This window comes from Belonocnema kinseyi, chromosome 3, assembly GCF_010883055.1.
Source record: "Belonocnema kinseyi isolate 2016_QV_RU_SX_M_011 chromosome 3, B_treatae_v1, whole genome shotgun sequence".
NCBI classification, from domain to species: Eukaryota; Metazoa; Arthropoda; class Insecta; order Hymenoptera; family Cynipidae; genus Belonocnema; species Belonocnema kinseyi.
Window position 1 is genome coordinate 155674914 of NC_046659.1, and position 19371 is coordinate 155694284.

Here is a 19371-nt window from a genome sequence, read left to right on the forward strand (position 1 = left end):
TTTCCTTTTTTTGATTTTTATCCAAAAAAGTAATTTATTTTCTTTTTTAGGAAAATGGTTATGTTTTTCCAAATCGAAACAGGAATATGATATGGTGGTTGTCCAAATTTGTTCGTTGGATTCTTTATTTTATTTTCAGGAATTATGAGCATTATCTTGATTATTGAATCTTAAATAGGATTCTGCATTTAATTTTAGTCTCATTTAAATTTCTTACATTATAATTTGGCTCACTTGGATTGAAGGTCATTTCTACCCCTGCCCATCTTTTTTAGCATTATGTGTTTTAATCAGATCAAAGTTACGCATGATCCTAAGGCTTTCAGAAAAGTTAAACTATAGTGTGATATTGATAATAAATTAAGCAAAAGTATTCTTCAGAAAGAAGTTGTCAGTTGAGTGTAGAAGAAATGATGTTTTACCTAAAAAAATATTTTTTTTAGATAAAAAATGTCGAGATGTTGCCTTTGACAGTAATTTTTTCAATAGCAAATTTTAATATACTACAAACAAGTTTGAACTCTCAGTTCCAGATTTACTGATCAAAGATGTTACAAAACATGTTAATTTTTTTGAGTAAAAAATTTCCAGAATTAGAAGTAAATTAGAAGCGTACTTACAACAAGATAAAATTATTCATCTTTTAAAACATCAGATTTTTTCTACTCAACATTTTCACACAATAATAGAAAATATTGCACTAAACTTTCCATTATGGTTGATCAGCAAACAAAGCAAGGATCCTTCAGGTGCGTTTGAAAACATTAGTGTTATTTACAAGATCACTTGCAAGATCACTAAGGTGATTTACGTGGAACAGGATGGCAGAATTCTTAACAATAAAAAGTATATTTTTATTTAAAAACTAATTTGGAAAAATTTAGCAATAGTTATGCTAGTATGATTAATTATATTTAGCACTGAGTTTTCATACTTCTTGACTTTCTTTATATTCTCTATTTCTGATGTGTTTATGATTGATTCTCAGGTATTAGAAAAAAAGCATCGTGGTTTCAATGCTGTTCTTTTTTGCTCAAATTTTTGTTGTCTTGATAAGAGTGCTGTATGAGTACCGAAACATTGGTGCGTTCGTTCAAATTTTGCAAAAATAGAAAATAATTTTACCCTGCAAAAAATAAATTTCTTATTTAAAGTATTAAAAATTCTAGGAAAAAAAGATTGTATGAAACTCACTATTGATCCCTTATAGACAAATTATTATAAGCTTACATAATTGCTCTCCTCCACAAATATTTTTTAAGGGTATAAAGAAAATTCTTCCCTGTTAGTTTCCAAAGAAGAGAAACGGACGCGCTGAGAGCAATCATACATTAACTTTATTGTAATTACTTGTTAATTGTAAAATTTGATCATACTTCGGATTAAAAATAATACATTCGAGATGTACATTTTTGCACAAATTAAATTCATGACATGGTTGGAACACGACCGAAGTCGTCTGCAAATACCATTTTGAAATTTCTTGTGATTGGGGCGCCTAAGGGAGTTTCTCCGATTTCCTCTTGAGTTATATATTGAATCGCACTACTGTTAATGTTTAATTTTACTCTTTTATCAACCGGATACAGTGCCTGGTATCTCATTGTATGTATTCCACGATGATGTCTACTATTTTGAATGAATATTGCAAAGCTGTTACCATTGGGCGCCGACAATACCAGTTTTTCTTCCGTTGTAATGGGCTCAAGTGACTGATTTCTTTCTTTTAATCGAATTTATGTATTTTAAGAAAAAGTGTATTTTCGAATTTCAAATGTTCGTTTCGGATTTCTCTCGGGAATTAGCCGAATATATTGGACTTGTCGAATTTTATATCCAAATACGCGTAAAGAAGAAGGACTGGTAGTAGAAGACCTTGACCTGGTACGAAGAGAAGACTCTGCAAAAAAAGACCTGACAGGAGAAGGTGTAACAGGTAAAATTATAGGAAGAGGTCTGGCAGAAGGATGAGAATTTCCAGAAGAATGTTGTCGCTCAGGAGAATTCAAACTTCCAGAACGCGGAACACCAGGAATTGGGGCGCCATTAGGTGAACATTCAAACAGTAAACTCAACGTTGGAAAAAAATGGGATTACATTTTCCAAGTATATTCTCTTTCAACATATTTAAACAAATTTCACGGTTTAAATCTAAAACTTTTTTCCAGTAGGATTTTAATGTATAACTAATGATAATGTTCAGAAGAAAGTAGTGATTGGGCTGGAATTATAATTCAATCGCTTAAAAAGAATCTACTTTAAATGATTAAAATATTGCTAAAGTATATTTACCAATAGAGTTGAGGATAACAGCCAAGAATAAGGTGAGAGTATGGGAAATTCTAATATTTTGTGAATGGAAGATCAACTGATTAATGTGATTATAAGGAATTCGATGCGCAATTTATCTGCCTACACTGTCGATTTTAATCTTCAAGGTCCACCTTCTCAGATATTTATATTTCATAATAGTTTGGTATGAAGATTTTGATCACCTTATACGTTTTAACCAGATTTCGTTTTATGTGTCAAATTTGTACCATTTCTACTTGAACAGTTTTGGACCTTAGCTCATCTCTACAGCCTAATTTATCGAAAGTTGTTAATGTATACGTAAAATTAAATAGCAGAGCTTCCAGAATTTATGCTTTGTAACTGCTCTATCTTTTTTTTTGCGAATTAAAATCAATTACATTATTAATTAAAAAATAATTGCTTTTTATTCAACTTTCCAAATGTGCCACCTATCTTTAGAATTACAAAATTTCGTTCAACAGATCTTATATTAGCATAATAAATTTTGTAGATTAAAAATTGATAATATTTTAGAGTAAGAAATGCAGAACCTAGAATTTTGCAAATTTTCAGAAAAATCCAAAACCCTCTACAATGTTAATTATCAATGCGGCATGATGAATTTTCAAAACAAAATAAATTTTCGAACATATGCTTCAATTTTTTAACGAAATAGTGTCATTTTCAGAACACTCAAATTAATTTTCATTCAGAAAAAGGATGACATTTTTACAAAATTGTTGAATTTTTAAACAAATAATTTAGGGACGCAAAATTGAAAGATGAAAAATTAAAAACTAAAAATTTTTTTTAGCTTGGAAATATTCTCGAATTTTGTTTAATAGTCTTGTGAAAGTAATTTATTAAAATAAAATTTGATTTAAAATCTTTCAGGAGTCTTAATAAAATTTAGTTATTCTTTTAAAGCCTTTTGAAATCCTTAAAAATCTACAATAGTTAACATATGTATCTTTGAGAAAAATATATTGTTTTAACTTCTTTTAATATTTTCAAATGTTCCATTATTTGAATTCTGAGTAATATACATATGAAAACAGATATGAGAGAAAAATTCATATATACATATATTTCAGCCTGAGTACATAAAAGTCAATAGTAACATAAAACTCTTTTAAATATATTTTTTAGTTATTTTTTAATAATAGTAATTATTAGATAATTTTAGAAGCATTAGTGAAAGTAATATTGATGTTAGCTTTGGAACCGATCACTGGGACAGTACGAAAGGAAGAATCTGGGAAAGTGAGAAAAAGCAAAGGTTGGTGTAGAGGGAGGGGAAGAAGGCGATGACAGGGAAAGTGGGTGAATCCAAAAAGCTGGTTTTTAAGAATGTGTCTGTCTGTTTGTCTGCCAGAGTTAGTTGAAAAATAAGAATACTTAAAATTTGAAATTACTCCCTGTCTTAATTAATAAACTTTCAACTAATTTTTAGTTGAGTGACTGATATAAAGTTAAATTAGTTAAAATTAGCTTGCAGTGCAAAGTGCAAAAAAGTTTCTGTTTTTGTATGGAAAAAGAATTAGAGAATTTACCAAAGGAACTAAGAAAATTATAGAAAAATGATTATAAGTCGAGACAATTATTTTCCTCCTCAAATACTGTTATTTGAAAAAGTTTGATCCTACTTTGGATCGAAACAATTTGATTTTTTGATTTTTCAAGAAAATTCAAAAAGTTGTTATGATAATCTCGTAGGGCATTTAAAAAGCAACATTTTTCTTCTGCCGACTTTTTTGCATATCGTCCGTTATTTGGCATAAAATGCTCATTTTCGTGTATTTTTTGGAATTTTGTAAATGTTATAACTCTGGCAATTAAATTTTTTTTTTAAATAGTCAGTTGGATAAATAGTTCGACCTTTTAAATACTATGAATAACCGTAAAGAGAATTTTTGAATTTTGAAAAAAGTGGTCTTAAAAATATTCAAAATGTGCCCCTTTTTAATTTTTATCCAAAATGGCTGGAGAACGAACATGCAGATATACACATTCGTAAAATCCTTTTTTTCAGATTCAGGGGGTCTCAAAACGTCGACATTTGACAAAAACGGGGGGGGGGGGGGGGGGTCGGTCAAATTTTTTACAAATCTAATATCTTCTCTGATGAGAATGTAAAAAAGTGGTTGAGAATTACTGCATTAATCAGTCGACATAAAATACCAGTGATTAACTTGGTAACTTTACTGCAATAATTAAAAATTAATGTGATACTTTAATATCACGTCCAGACAGGTAAATTTCTGTAACGTCACTCTTAGATCGTATAATTTGACGTTTCTCTTGTAAAATACAGCTGTCAATGTAAAATGGGAAAGGCCATCTCAAGAAAAAAATGCGTACAACCACAATTACTGTTATATAACTACTTAATTGAAAAAGGCCATTTATAGATATTATACTTTCAGCTAGTCTGAAGGACGTTTTTCTAGTATTTTTATGCCCACTGATTTCTGTTGTAATATTAAACTTTTACGGTAAAATTAATACCAATATTGTGAAATTTACTGTAAATGGCTGCAAATTCACTACAAACTAGTAGTTGACAATCTAATTACACAGCCCCACAAAAAAGTGGTCTGACCGGAAGACCAGAGCAGTGTATTCTATTGTATTTTGACCCGGTGAATCCGAATCCGAAGTCAAAAATATCAAAAAGGCTCCCGCTTTAACACTAACATGAAAAACAGCATCCGTAAAAAGGCGGTTTATTACCAAATTAAAATAAAAAGAAAGTAGTCTGTCCGGCAGACCAGAGCAGTGTATCGTTATGTATTTTAACCTGCTGAATCCGAATCCGAAGTCAACAATATTATATTGGCTGATCCTGTCATTTTTTCCTTTTATTCGAATTTGTGTATTTTGAGAAAAAGTATATTTTCGAATTTTGAATATTCGGTTTGGATTTGTCTTGGGAATAAGCTGATTATATCAAACTTGTTGAATTTTATATCCAAGTACGCATACAGAGGACGGACTGGCAGATGGAGACCTCGACCTGGCACGAGGAGAAGACTTTAAATAAATTAAATAAAAATTGCTTTAGAATTCTTTCAGCAATCTTAACAAAATTTTGTTATTCATTTGAAACATTTTAAAAGCCTCAAAAAACTACCAGAGTTCATTTATGTAACTTAAAAAAAATGCTGACTTAAATTCATTTCAATATTTACAAATGTTAAATTATTTCAATTGTGAGAAATATATATTTAATAATAGACATGAGAGAAAAATATATATATTTCATCCTGAGTACATACCAGTGAGTAGCGAAACGAAACTCTTGTTGAAGAGTTTTAATTATTTTTTAATCATAGCAATAATGAAATAATTTTAGAGTTCTTTATTCAAAAAAATGAAGTTTCAAATCATAAGAAAATGACAGTAACCCATGAAGATTCTGCAAGGGAGAGAACCATGTGATATAATTGGCCTATAAACTATAGACTAAATAAATTGTTTGTATTCTAAAAAATCAATTCATAATAAAGTCAACGCAATACATAAAAAGCATGTGTAGGTTAGAAAGAAAGAAAGAGAGAGAGAGAGGGATGGAGAGGGCGGGAGAAAGAGAGAGAGCGGGAGCTATGTTTAAAAGGAATGTTGAATTTCAAAATAAATTTGTAACATTTGCAAGATTTCAGACCGCTTGGCGATTGAACGACTCGAAAACGGTAATAAATCTTACAGAATACTTTTGCAAATAAATTAAAACATGTAAATTTTGCACGATTAGAAATTAATGCCAAACAGACTTCTAATAACATTAAATTAACAATTTCGAGATGAAGAATACATAATTTGAAAGCTTTTGTTAGAATTTATAAAATAAATCAGCTATATGAATATTATAGTTGAGTGTAAGAAACGTTGAAATAATCTTTCACATAATAGAGGAATCTGCTGCAAAGATTCTATTTACTGACGTGAAATAGTGACATAATGTATTAGGAATGAGCAAATAAATTTATCAGTATTAAAATCTAAAACAAGGACACTGAATCGAACCTTCAAAAGTTATACAGTGATAAAATGAACATCTACTTTATGGAACGCTTAAGTTCAACATTGAGTCATATATATAAATATACAAGTAAAAGATTGTCAAATGGACTACCGTGGAATTCCGCTGGGGGCGGCTGCTAATCTGAAAAATTGCTCCCGCTCCCATCACTATTGTGGTTGGGCGCATGGTCGAAACTAAGATAGTATCCGTATTCTGTCAAACTTATGTTGCCTAATGGTCAGCAGTTTTGACTTTTTCAATGTGTGATAACGAATCCGCAGTTCGCGCGCGAACTGCCGAACTTCGGCGGTGAAATTTTTGCTAGATAAACTGTATTGCGCAGCCTATCTTTGTGATGAGTTGATGCATTAGTTTCTGGTTCTATGATCATCCGTTTGTTTTATTTAACGGTTTGCGTCTGCCAAAACTCTCATTGCATTATACGCACTACAGTTGATAGTTCGGAGGTCGGATTTTTTGGAAAAACCTTCACAAAGGTCGTCATCCAGTTCAGCCAGATCTTTGGGGTTAAGAGAAATCTCTTTTTCCATTTTTAGCTTGTTCCGGCTGCAGTTGAGTAGACGCCCCACTTATATAACCCCTTTTCCGGAGTTCCCCGGCATGGCTTTGCAGTCGTTTATGCGAAAAATGCGAGGGCGCTGGGTGTTTCTCGTACCACAGATCATATAAACGTGCTCAGTAGAATTTTCGTTCAGGGGCCATACAGATATCATAGCAATTAAGCAGCTCGTCCCTGCGTTGATCAGATTACTTAAACGTATTGAGATGTAGTCGTTCCATCACATTAACTCCGTCTTAATTGTCTTCCCCAAACCGTAGGTAGTCGGCATTGTTGCTTGAATCATTTTCGGGAACACTGCGCGTTCGATTGTTTCAAACCGCCCTTACTACAACTATATTCAGTGTTGTCATTGTTGTTTCCAAGTGCAGTTAGAGAGAAAAATTACTTTCAGTCTTCGAGAATAAATAGATAATCCAAAATGATTAATAAATATCAAGCTCCTGCTCGAACAAAGCAGATTTTATTGTGCCGCCTCGTCACATGTGGTAAAAATGATCCGTTTGAACTTAACGGCAACGCCGGATTTAGGCGAAAAGTACCAGAAAAACCCGAAGCCACAAATACCGCAATAGCGCCGCTCTCGCATCATGTGGCCTAACTGGACTTTTGTAGCTTCTAGGTGAAATCTCTTTAGTTGACATCATCAGCCATTTTGGGTGCTTAGTTTTGTTTTTGACAAATATAAAGGTTAGACGTATTTTGGTGTGCTTGGCTATTTTTTGCTATCAAAAAAATGGATTAAAAAGTCTGTATTAAACTTTGCGTGAAAAACTGAATTAAATGCTCCAACGCACTTGAAATGTTGGCTGTACCATTTGGCGAGTCTACTTTAGGCTATAAAAGTGTTTATAAGGGGCACAAGCTTTTCACAGAAGACCAAGAAAAGGTTTATGACTATGTCCGCCCTGGACGCCCAAGCACGTCAACAGCCGATGAAAATGTTGAAGTAGTGAAAAAAAAATTATTGTAGAGAATCGTCGAATCACTATTAAAGAAGTTGCTGAGTATATCGGCATATCAATTGGCTCATGCCATGCAATTTTTATGGATGTTTTGGGCCTGAAACGTATGGCAGCTAAATTTGTTTCGAAATTGCTAAATTTTGACCAAAAAGAACCGACGCATGAACATCGCACAGGAGCTGCTGAATGACGCTAAAGACGATTCAGATTTGCTCAAAAGGCTCATAACTGGTGAAAAAAGTCTCCGGGATTTGTGGCGAAACAATTCATGGCTTTTTCATCACGGAGGAGACCTAGACCAGCAGGTGAACCCACATGAAGAGGACTATAAGAAGGATGAGACTTTCGGGGAATAAGGAGAATAAGGAATTCTGAAACGTAAAATACCAGGAATACGGTCGTTATTCGGTGAACCCTTAAACTGTGAACTGAACTCCTGTACAAGAAACATAGGATTACATTTTCCATCTGCATTCGCTTCCGAAGTATTTTCCTGGATTTTACTATTCTTTTTAGGCGAATTTTTCTCTTGTTTCACATTTTTTTCTTCTGGAGAGAGATATACATTTATACTGCTTTATACTTTATATCTTTATACTGCCGAAAAGAAAGAAATGATGACGTGCAGGTGTGCAAAAAATATTGTCACATTCCTCCCTGTGTGAACTATCAAACACTTTTTAGAGGAGAAAAAGTCTTCTTACTTAAAAAAGTGATCTTTCTTAATTAAAAAATTTAATAACTTGATTAAAAGTTCAACTGCTCATTCAAAAACTGATTTTTTTAGTAAATAATTGCTAAATTCGTATTAATAGGCTCACTTTTTGAATTTGATTTTTCTAACACAACTCTGGAATAAAGTCAGATTGAATTCGTACAAGCTACAGACACACTCAAATAAACTTTAAAATAAAATAGAAATGGAGATATATTGTAAATAAAATTGCTTCAAAAATTTGCCTAAAAATAATTAACATATTATATAATGATATTCACTAATTGAATTGACCCGAGTCGTCTACAAATACTATTTTAAAATTGGTCAAGATTGGGCTAGCTAAGGGTGTTTCCCAGATTTCTTCTCGAGTCAAATAGTCATTCGTACCACTGTTAATGTTGAAATTCACCCTTATATTGATCTGAAATTGTGCCTTGTATCTGATTCTATGCATTCCACGAAGACGTCTATTACTTTCAATGCATATTGCAAAGACGTCACCACTGGATATTGTTAATATCAGTGTTTCTTCAGTTGGCATGGAATAAAGTAAGTTATTTCTTTCTTTCAAACAAATTGGTGAATTTGGAGGAAAAGTGTTTTTTGCGAACTTCGAATAATTGTTTCGGATTTGTGTCGGGAATTAGCCGAATGGATTCAAGTCTTTGAATGTCATATCCAAGTACGCGTAAAGAAGAAGGTCTGGCAGGACCATTTAGCGCAAATAACGCACGATATGAAAAAAGTTAAGAGAAGAAAAACATTGCTTTTCGAAACCCCTACAAGATAAGAATGAGAAACGTTTGGATTTTTTTTGAAATTGAAATGATGCAAGATATAAAAAATGATGAATTAACAAAAATTGTGATCTCAAAAAATATCTAAAAATTCATTAATAATCACTACTTGATAGGACGCATACTTTTTATTTTATTCGTGAAAAATAATTTTGAATATAAATACTAAATAAAAATTTGTGCAAAAATGACACAAGGTACAACAAAAAATGATTCCACAAAAATTGTTTACCCGAAAAAGAGCTACAAATTTGTTATGAATTCTCGCTCGCAAGCTTAAGCGCGCCTAGGGCGCGCAACTGTTGGTTCTCGCGCTACACGCTCGGACTCACTATTTTTTGCACGCTTGCATTTTCGCGCTCGCTTTTTGCATTTCTTACACATTCGTGCATAGACCTTTCAAAATTAAAGATCAACGAATCGACAGCTGTAATTTTGCGATTGTGAACTCTCTTTTGTTGAAACTCTTTCGGCTTTAGCGAATACATTCTCATCACGTATCTCGTGCTTCGCACTCGCTTTGTCCAAAATTTCAAATTTTCAACATTATGGTTACCACTTTTATATCAATTACAATAAATTTTCTATGCACCTCTGTCTGGGATTGGGTATATAGATTTTGAAAAATAAAGCACAAATTCTATTTATCATTATTACTTTAAAATTTGTTTCTTATTTTGCGTTAAATTTTATTCTTATTTGAAGTATTTGAAGTATTTATTACTTATATTAAAATCGTCTATTACACACACACACACACACACACACACACACACACACACACACACACACACACACACACACACACACACACACACACACACACACACACACACACACACACACACACACACACACACATGAAAGTTTGCCAGAAGGACAACCCAGAGATGCTTTCCAGGCTGCTAACCAGTGAAAGCTTGGCACCTTCAAGCGGACCGATACTAAGGATGTTTTTGTGAGCTGGTGCCGAACATTCGATAAAAAATATGGTTTGTTTCTCGAAGTCCAGGAAAACTATGTTAGGCCTCGAGTGCGCAACAGAAACAATTGTCGAGAATTTGGTGTTCTAGTATATGCAACACTTCTCATTCTCGAAAATTGACTAGATTTTCTGAAAACAATTTAATAGGCCGGTATTATGGCTAAGGTCGTAAGTATGACTATCATAGGGAAGTATCTTGTCTCAAAATCTGGCGTCCATATTTTAAATTGGAAATGACACCGTCTTGACATGCCAAAATAAAACCCTTTGTGCTATAAAGACATCGTTGTGCCAAAGAAGTTTTAGTTTCTTTACAATGTATGTAAGATCCATTATTAAAATGAACTAAGTGCATTAGTGATTAAATTTTAAATATTAGTAAACACAAGCTTAATCCCTGGTTAGAGAATAGTAATAATGTTACATTTTACTTTTTGCCTCTACAAAAGCGGTTCCATTTTTTATGCTTTCGATGAATGGCTTTCATATCCTTATCAATCAGCTTGTTACTATCTTGCATGCTCATAAGACGCAATATAAAGTTAGCATGTTTAGACCGCGGACCTATGCTCTAGATATTAAAACAAGATTTTTGAAAATCCATTAAAAAACAAACAAAAAGGAATTTTAATGATACCAAAAAAAAGCAAATCCTATATCCATAAAATCTATTTATTTACAGTATTCCAATTTTACACACTTTTATAATACTTGTCGTCCTTTTCTATATATACAAGTGAACCATTCCTACAATGTAAAATTTCTCAGTACAATTTTGTTTTAGAACTGAAAATCATACTAATTTATTATTAATAAAAGCTACTATTTTGTCATCAGTTTTTTGAATATAATGATTTTTAGTTTCTACATTTGCGATTTTAGTGAATCGCAAGGATATTCATAAACGGATTCGCTTTACCCCAAAGTATGCCTGCTACTTAGAGCATCATCTCGAGGCTTTAGAATGAGATTAAGTTATTTTAATTATCGGAGCCATACGATTTAATAAGGATTCAGATATCTCATCTCGGAAACAGAAACCAGCTTTGAGCACAGGCTCAAAGAAGCTATACGAACAGAGGTTTTGAAGCACCGAAATCTATGCTTTTAGAGTTACCAAACTCGCGATGGTCTGAGCCTAATGCTGGCAACTTAGATATTTCGCCCGTTTTTCTTCCTTCTTTGCTGTGATGATTTGCCGGTGCGGAGAATTCAATCATGTAAATTCTCTTGATCTTTAGATTTTGATTCAAAATATCGGGCTTTGTAGCACTCATACCGGCAGCGTGCATACTTTGAGCATCCATTAAGAATATGCACCAGTGTTTCAAGCTTTTGTTTGAACACTTGGTGGTTAGTATCATCTACAGTTTAATTCATTATGTGTTCGCGGTAAACTAAGGTGTCTATAACGCCGCCTAGACAGGCGAAAAATTATCCCACAATCTCCAGTCTCAATCTAGCAGATTTCATAAACATTTTGTAAAAACCTATTGATAACTTTTATCTACGTTCAATGTCGTAGAATGTACCATAAAGGGGCTTATCAGCACGTTTTCTTAGTAGAAGCGAATGTTCTGCTACCTCTACTCTACTTTTAAGCACCAAAGCTGTTAATGACGCTAGGCCATGTGTAGTGCCTCTAAAATCAAATAAAATACCAAGCTTCTCTGCGGCAATATCTGCGATACAGTACTAAAAAGCCACAAAATTGATGACTGCGTGTTAATGTGCCAGTTGCATAAGAGAATCTGTAGTTTTGAGAACTGAGAAGGCTGTAGTATTATTCTAGAAAAGAATCTAGCCCGTTAGAAAAACAAACCAGTAATTTAAATAGAATACTCCGTGTTCATATCAGAATATAACAATTTGTGAAGTCCTAAAGCTTTGAGCATGACGTCTAATGCTTCCTCTTTCAATTTGCAGTTACACATTGGTCCGAAATTGTTAACAGACTTAATTTCAGTTATTTTACGTTGGCGCGTGTTGCAATTTATTGTTGTAGCTGACGTTGAAAAAATGTTCTGACAGATCAAAGTAGATCCACGCGACTTTTATTACTAGCGGATCTTATGGAATTAGCCCTAAGGTAAACTTAAGGCCTGGCGATTGACCACCGGCACATATAGAACAGCATGTATGTTGACGACATTTTCTTTTGCGTACGCTATCAAAAAAGTCAGTGTGTTGCGAGTAGATGTTTCACGTCTGATGGAAGTAGGGGGTTTTCATCCAAGAACGTGGGGCTCGAGTAATGAATCTTTGCTTTCTGATTGCCCCCAGGGCAATCACGTAATAGTTTTTTTCGGGGAGGATATACAGCCAAAAGTTCTAAGATTACAGTGGGTTCCTACCTCTGAAAAATTTAAAATTCAACTAGGGAATCCAACCTTTAAATAAACTTCCAAAAGAAAAATACTATCAATAACAGCTAAATTGTATGATCCCTTAGGATGGCTTTCACCTGTTATAATTGTAGCTCAACATTTGATGCAAGAATTGTGATGTTCTTCAGTTCTTGAGAAGAGTGGCGAGATTCAAGTTGTTCTATTATTTGCTAAGACTGACGTAGCACCGATTACACAAGTCACTATGACAAGATTAGAGCTATGTGGTGCTTAGTTATTGCTAATAATTTTTCCTTTCTTTCAAATGCCATGGGGTTTTAAAATACCCATTATATTGTGACTCAGATTTAATCATAGTTCAGCCTGGCCAAGCAAACATCCTACCACTTGAGAAACTTATATTTTCAACCGCTTACCTCAGATTCATATGTTTATTTCAAATGTTCCAACTAGAGATAATCCAGTTCACTGCTCTTCTAGGGGTCTCTTACCAGGACTTTATTTTCTGAAGGTGTCGATTAAAAAAAAAGAGGACCTTCTAAAGCACAAATTTTGCATATTGCAGTGAGGAAAAGTAAAATTTAACAAGATATCGTTATTGATTCGCCTACTTGGCCCTAATTATTAAGAGTTACTGTATTTAGTTTACGTTTCATAAAGGCTTTTCGTTAAAAATGGGCAAGGCGACCGGCTTCTTAAGAGACACATCAGTCTTTTTTACTCGAGACTTCGGAAATAAAACGAGCATCGTTGTTTTGGATACTCTATTTACAAAACATCGCTTTCCCGAATGATATTTTCACTTTAAATCCATTCTAAGATAACTTGTTCATACAGAAATAGATAATGAAGGTCCCTTTGAAATTCATTTTACACCAGGTAGAGGGAATACAAGCTATAAAGGGTATGATGCACTTTGGTTTGCTGCGTCACCAGAGCAATTCATCCGGAACTAGTTTAAGTCTATACGTATCAACATTTTTAGCTCGTTATCAGCGCCTTGTATCCCTTCGAGGAATGCCTTCTCATATTTATAGCAATAATGGTAAAACTTTTCAGTCTGCTGATCAAAATTTGAGACATAACACAACACAATTACGTGGGAATCCTGATATGCTTAATAGCTCATCTATCGAAGGCACTTCTTGGCATTTCACCACCCTCCTTAGCTACTATTTTGGAGGGTTGTGACTGACAGGCGTCAAGAGTTTGAAACACCACATACATAGATGTATAGGCGCACAAAATCTAACTTTCGAAGAATTGACGACTATTCTCACTAAAATTAAGGCTTGTCTTAATTTTTGAACTATAAGCCTGCGTTCTGATTAATCTGAAGAAAATTTCCTATTCTCACTTCAGGATATTTTTTAATAGGAGCTCCTTTTATGAGTCCTCCTAAGCCCTCTGTTAAGCTGATTCCAAAAAGTAGATTAACTCGTTAAAAAATTGAACAACGCATACGTAACTCATATTTCTTAGCGTAATTAGAATCTGGAGGCACATGCAATCGTTATAACAACGTTATAAGTGAAGGAGTCCCTATAATAATATTAAAAACGGTTATTAAAGACTGCCACTACTGATTACGAGCGACCTATATCTGACCTTTGTGCCTTGCCCAATTATTATTATTATAATTATTTATTATTATTTATTGTGTTGTGTCAGCTTCACAAAGCAGCTGGTATTTTAAGGGTGAGAAAAGAGAAACAAACTAACAGAGATAATTTCATATATGTTAGTTTAAAAAAACTTCGTTTCCGTTGTAATGTTATGAACATTCACTCTTTGTAAGATTCACCTAACTCCTTCAAATCGATATAGTAGCCCTCGCTCAAACACTTAATTGATGTTCCTATGTATTAGCTGGATTCATACTCTTCTATTATATACAAATCACTTTTATTTATAGGTATGATGTAAAATTTCAGCCGCAACCACGCCTCACGACCGTGAGATAGGTGGTTACAGTCTGTAACAAAATCAATACGATGATTCGGTAAAAGTCTCGTGCACCTTGACCACACGGAGCGAGCAAAGGACGACCGCCTTCTGCTTTATTTCCGCAAATGTTTTAGCATATTGTTGACACGCAGGGACGCTTTTCAGGTTACTAACCGATGAAAGCTGGCACCTCTAAGAGCGCCGATGATAAGGACGATTAGTTGAACAGAATATTCCGGCTCAAATTATCGCAACCTCCTTATAAGGTCTCCATAGCTCTTTTTCTTTTCATTTTCCTTGGCTCTGATGTTTTTGTCAGCTGTTGTTGAAAATTCGATAGCGAACATGGTTCGCTTCTCAAAGTCAAGAAGAACCATGTCAGGCCTTGAGTGTGCAACCGAAACAATTGTCGAGAATATAAAGTTTCAGCAGATGCGGCACTTTTCATTCTCGTCAATTGACTCAATTTTCCTACTAGCATTTAGAGGAGCCATATCAAGGTTAGGGCCCTGAGAGTGATATACATGGTTATAAAGCACTCCTAGTGCCGCATTGTGCCTTTGGATGTAGGTTGTTCCTGCGTGAGTTAGACAGCTAGATAGTATGTATACTAAATACATGCCAAAATGAAACCCTCCGTTCCAGACTTTAATCCCGGTGATTTAAGGAAAGCAAAAGTTAGCTCACACGACATTGACTGATCCTCCACATTGCTGTGGAAGATGCCGTGCATCCATTTATCGAGAAGCTGTTCAAGAAAGTTTTTTTCTTATGCTTTCTTAACCCGGGCTTTCAGGAGTGAGTACTCGAGATAAGAGTTGATGCATTATGCTCACCCCTAATACTGAAGTTAAGTACGAGTGTTTCAGCAACCTCCTCCGCTCCTCTGTACAGAACTGCACCTTTGCACACTTCTTCGTGCTTCCTGGCCATTTTAAGAAGAAAGCCTCTTCCATTTGCGATTCTATGTGCTGTACCCAGAATAATCCTGTTGTGAAGACATTCAAGATTTAATTTTCCGAGACCACCTTGACGGCGTGAGATGTAGAGTCGCGGAACAGCAGACTTTAGATGCATGCTTTTGTTTATGTGCATAACTTTTCTTGTCCCGATATCAAGCGATCTCAGCTCGTTCTCCGTTTATGGTACTACTCCAAATGAATAGAGTACTACCGGGACCTTGTACTTTTGATCTGCAGGTTTGCCGCAAAAGTATCCGTTGCAACGGCAAAGTGCTAGAGATAACGACAATAATGTGACCTTGTTAGTTGTCACACGATTTTTTCCAGATGAGATAGTAAATTTGGTTTTTCATAGCGGCAAAAATCTCTGTATGTACATTAAGATTTGCGCATGAACCATTAAACTTTTCAAAAGACAGATGATAAGTCTATAGGAGGTCGAATTCAAAGCTTTACGGTAATCAATCCAGGCCATCGATAGGTCACGTTGGTAGTATGCTGTATCTTTCCAGACACATCTATCGATGAGCAGGGTCTCCCGACATTTTGATACTCATCTCTTTGAGCCGCGTTGTACGTTCATTTTTTGCCACATAGGTTCGATTGCCTGAACAATCCTATCATTTAGGACAGCTGTGAATATTTTATACAGTGTGTTTAGACAAGTGATTGGCCTGTAATTCTTCGTGTTAGCTAAGTCGTCTATTTTCGGCAGGAGTATTGTGCACATTTTCACCAACCACTCCGGAATTGGTTTCTCCCACTTTAAATATGAGGCGAAAAATACGGGCCAAAGGCTGATGGGCTCAAGGAAACTTCTTCCACCAGAAGGTCTTGATAATATCTGGTCCCGAAGCGGTATAGCTCTTCATACCTTTAAATGCTTTTCCACCTTCTCAGTAGTGATAAGTGGGCATTCTTCATCAGGTGTTATGAGGATGATACACAGCTCCTTGAAGTTATTTATGTTATCTGAGTTTTCGTCCAGTTTATGCTGCACTTCGTAGAATTTTCTCCAAAATACTTCGACCTCCTCTGATTTGGGCGGGTGGTCGACAGTAACTGGAGGGCCTTGGAATAGTCGAGATGGGCCAGAGAAAAACGGTTCTCCCTGATCCACCTCTCTTTCTCCACTCTAGACTTTTCTTAGCGTCAGATAGAATCCGTATTCTCTTAACAATATGCTGCCTGATGGTTAGCAGCATTGACTTGTTAAGTGTGTGATAATGGGTCTGGAGTTCGAACCTTGGCGGTAAAATTCTTTCCAGATATGATGTTGTCAATCACATACTGAATGCGGGACGCATACTGTCTTGTTTAGCCTATCTTTATGGCGAGTTGATGCAATCGTATTTTGGTCTTATGATCAACCGTTGGATTTGTTTTACGGTTCGCATCAGCCAAAGCACGCGCTGCATTATACACGCAACAATTGATAGTCCAGAGTTTGGATTCTTCGGAAAAATGTCCATAAAGCTAATCGTCTATTTCAGCTAGAGCTTTAGGCATGAGAGAAACCTGGGTAATAATGTTTCTTCCGGTCATAAAGCATCGTTTTTTCTCTATCGGATGCCTTCCCGTGGTTGGTCTTAGTGTCGCTTGTATTTCTCTGTTGCCGGCTTGTTCTGCCTGTGGTAGAGTAGGCGTTTCGCTTACATAGCTGCTTTGTTGGAGTACTTCGAAATGGTTTCGCAGACGTTGATGCGAAAAGTGCGATAGTTCCGGGCGTTTCTCGCACATAGAGCATGCAGTTGTACCATTTAACCTTGTTGAGGGACCACACTCGCATCGTAGCACTCTAACAATTCAAGATTTAGTTGCTCCGTCCACCTAAAGGTCTCAATATTTCATTTTATCTATCGCATTGAATCCATCTTCATTGGGTCCCCCAGTTCTAGAGTGGTCGGCATTGTTGGCCGACCCATTGTCGAGAGTCCTGTGCATTCTGTTGTTATGAACCGCACTTACGACAACTATGTTTGGTGTTGTCATTGTTGTTCCCACGAGAAGCTAGGGAAAGGGGTTCATTCCTCCTTGTAGAGCCCTGCATGCAAGGATAAGGTTGCATATTCTGAGAGGTCGCCCGATATTCCAGAGTCACCGTTCTAGACACCTCACGCAGGTGCCATTCAGCTTTAGGCAACTGCCTATTCATTTTTGTACATTTTTTGAAACATATTCAGCAGAAACCCTCATAACAGTGACCTTTTATCCGCAACCCGAGGACGCAACTAGAGGAATCAGAACATATTCAATCAATCAAATATATTCTAGACCCCGTACAACACGTATTAAAAATATTAAAAATTAATACTTAGCTATCGAAAATCGCTGGGGAACGAGCCCAGAGTAGTGAATCAAATAATCCTTATGAAATTAATGCCAACCTCGGAAATTCCATATTTAAATTGATTATTTTGGTTAATTGGTAAATAAACCATGTTACATGCGCTGCGGCTGCGGAGAATCTGTGCGTTGATACGAGTCAGCGCACCCGGGATCAGCAGCGAATTGAATACGACCATTTCCGAGCCGCGGAATTTGTTGATTGACAGCGTGCCACCACGCTGCGGGGAGCCTGACTGCCGACTATCCCGCTCCCCTGTGACTCCTCTTTCTCTCTACTACTCTTTAGTACGGTACCAGCTCTATGCATCGCCTCCACTCTTATGTTCTCTTAGCATCCAGTGCGGCATCGTAGTTCAAATAAATCTAATAGATAGCGCTTCGATCAGGTAGGCCTGTCTTTGCGTTGTTATGTACAGCAACAACACTAAAAAGCATTTAAAACTTGATACTTTTTATAAATAATATTTAAACATTGATAATTCGCCTTATAATATACTATTTTATTAATTCGTCTAGAGATTTTTGCTCTCTAAAAATTATATTTACACATGATTTATTCACAATCAGGTTGGAGACTTGATCGGGAAGCCGGGAAAGACCGAGAAAGAAACGGGAAATTACCGGGAATTAAATTAATTTTTACTTTATCTAGAGTTGCAGGGCATATAAGTTAAAGTAACTATCGTTTTTATTTTATAAAAGGGAGTTGGTAAAGAAATAAAATTTCCCTTTGGATAAAGAATTTTAAATTTGGAACAAAAATTTAAAAAAAAAATTTTTAAAAAAAATAGAAACTGTGATTTAGGAGGAAAGTATTAAAAAATCCTTGTTGCAAGTTAGAATTCGTCACAATTTAAAAGATCTATCTTCCGAAATTAAAAAAAAGAGAGTACAAAAACGTTAAATATTAGATTGAAAGTGATTTCTATGAGAAACATGTGTAAAATTGACAATTTAAATGATCAGAACTTGAAACCGAGTAAATTATTTATTGTATTGAAAGTTTCTAAAAATTATTAGTGCAAAATTATAGGATTAAAATGTGTAGCTCCGGGCTATACGTCATAATATAATAGCAAATAGCTCATTCATCGACCCAAGAAACTAATTTTTGATCAAAATGATGAATCCTAAATTTAGAAAATCATAATTTTCAACAGAGGAGTTTGTTTTTCAACCAAGTCAATTTATTTCTAACCCAAAAGATTAATTTAAGTCTAAAATGATGAGTATTTAACTGGAATACTTAAATTTTCAACCAGAAAAAGTCAATTTTCCTCCCGAAATACTTATATTTTCTATTAAAATAGTTAATTTTTTAGTTAAAAAGTGATTTTAAAGAAACGAGCCATATGTGTAAAACGATACAAATTTTTATTTAATATGATGAATCTTCCAACA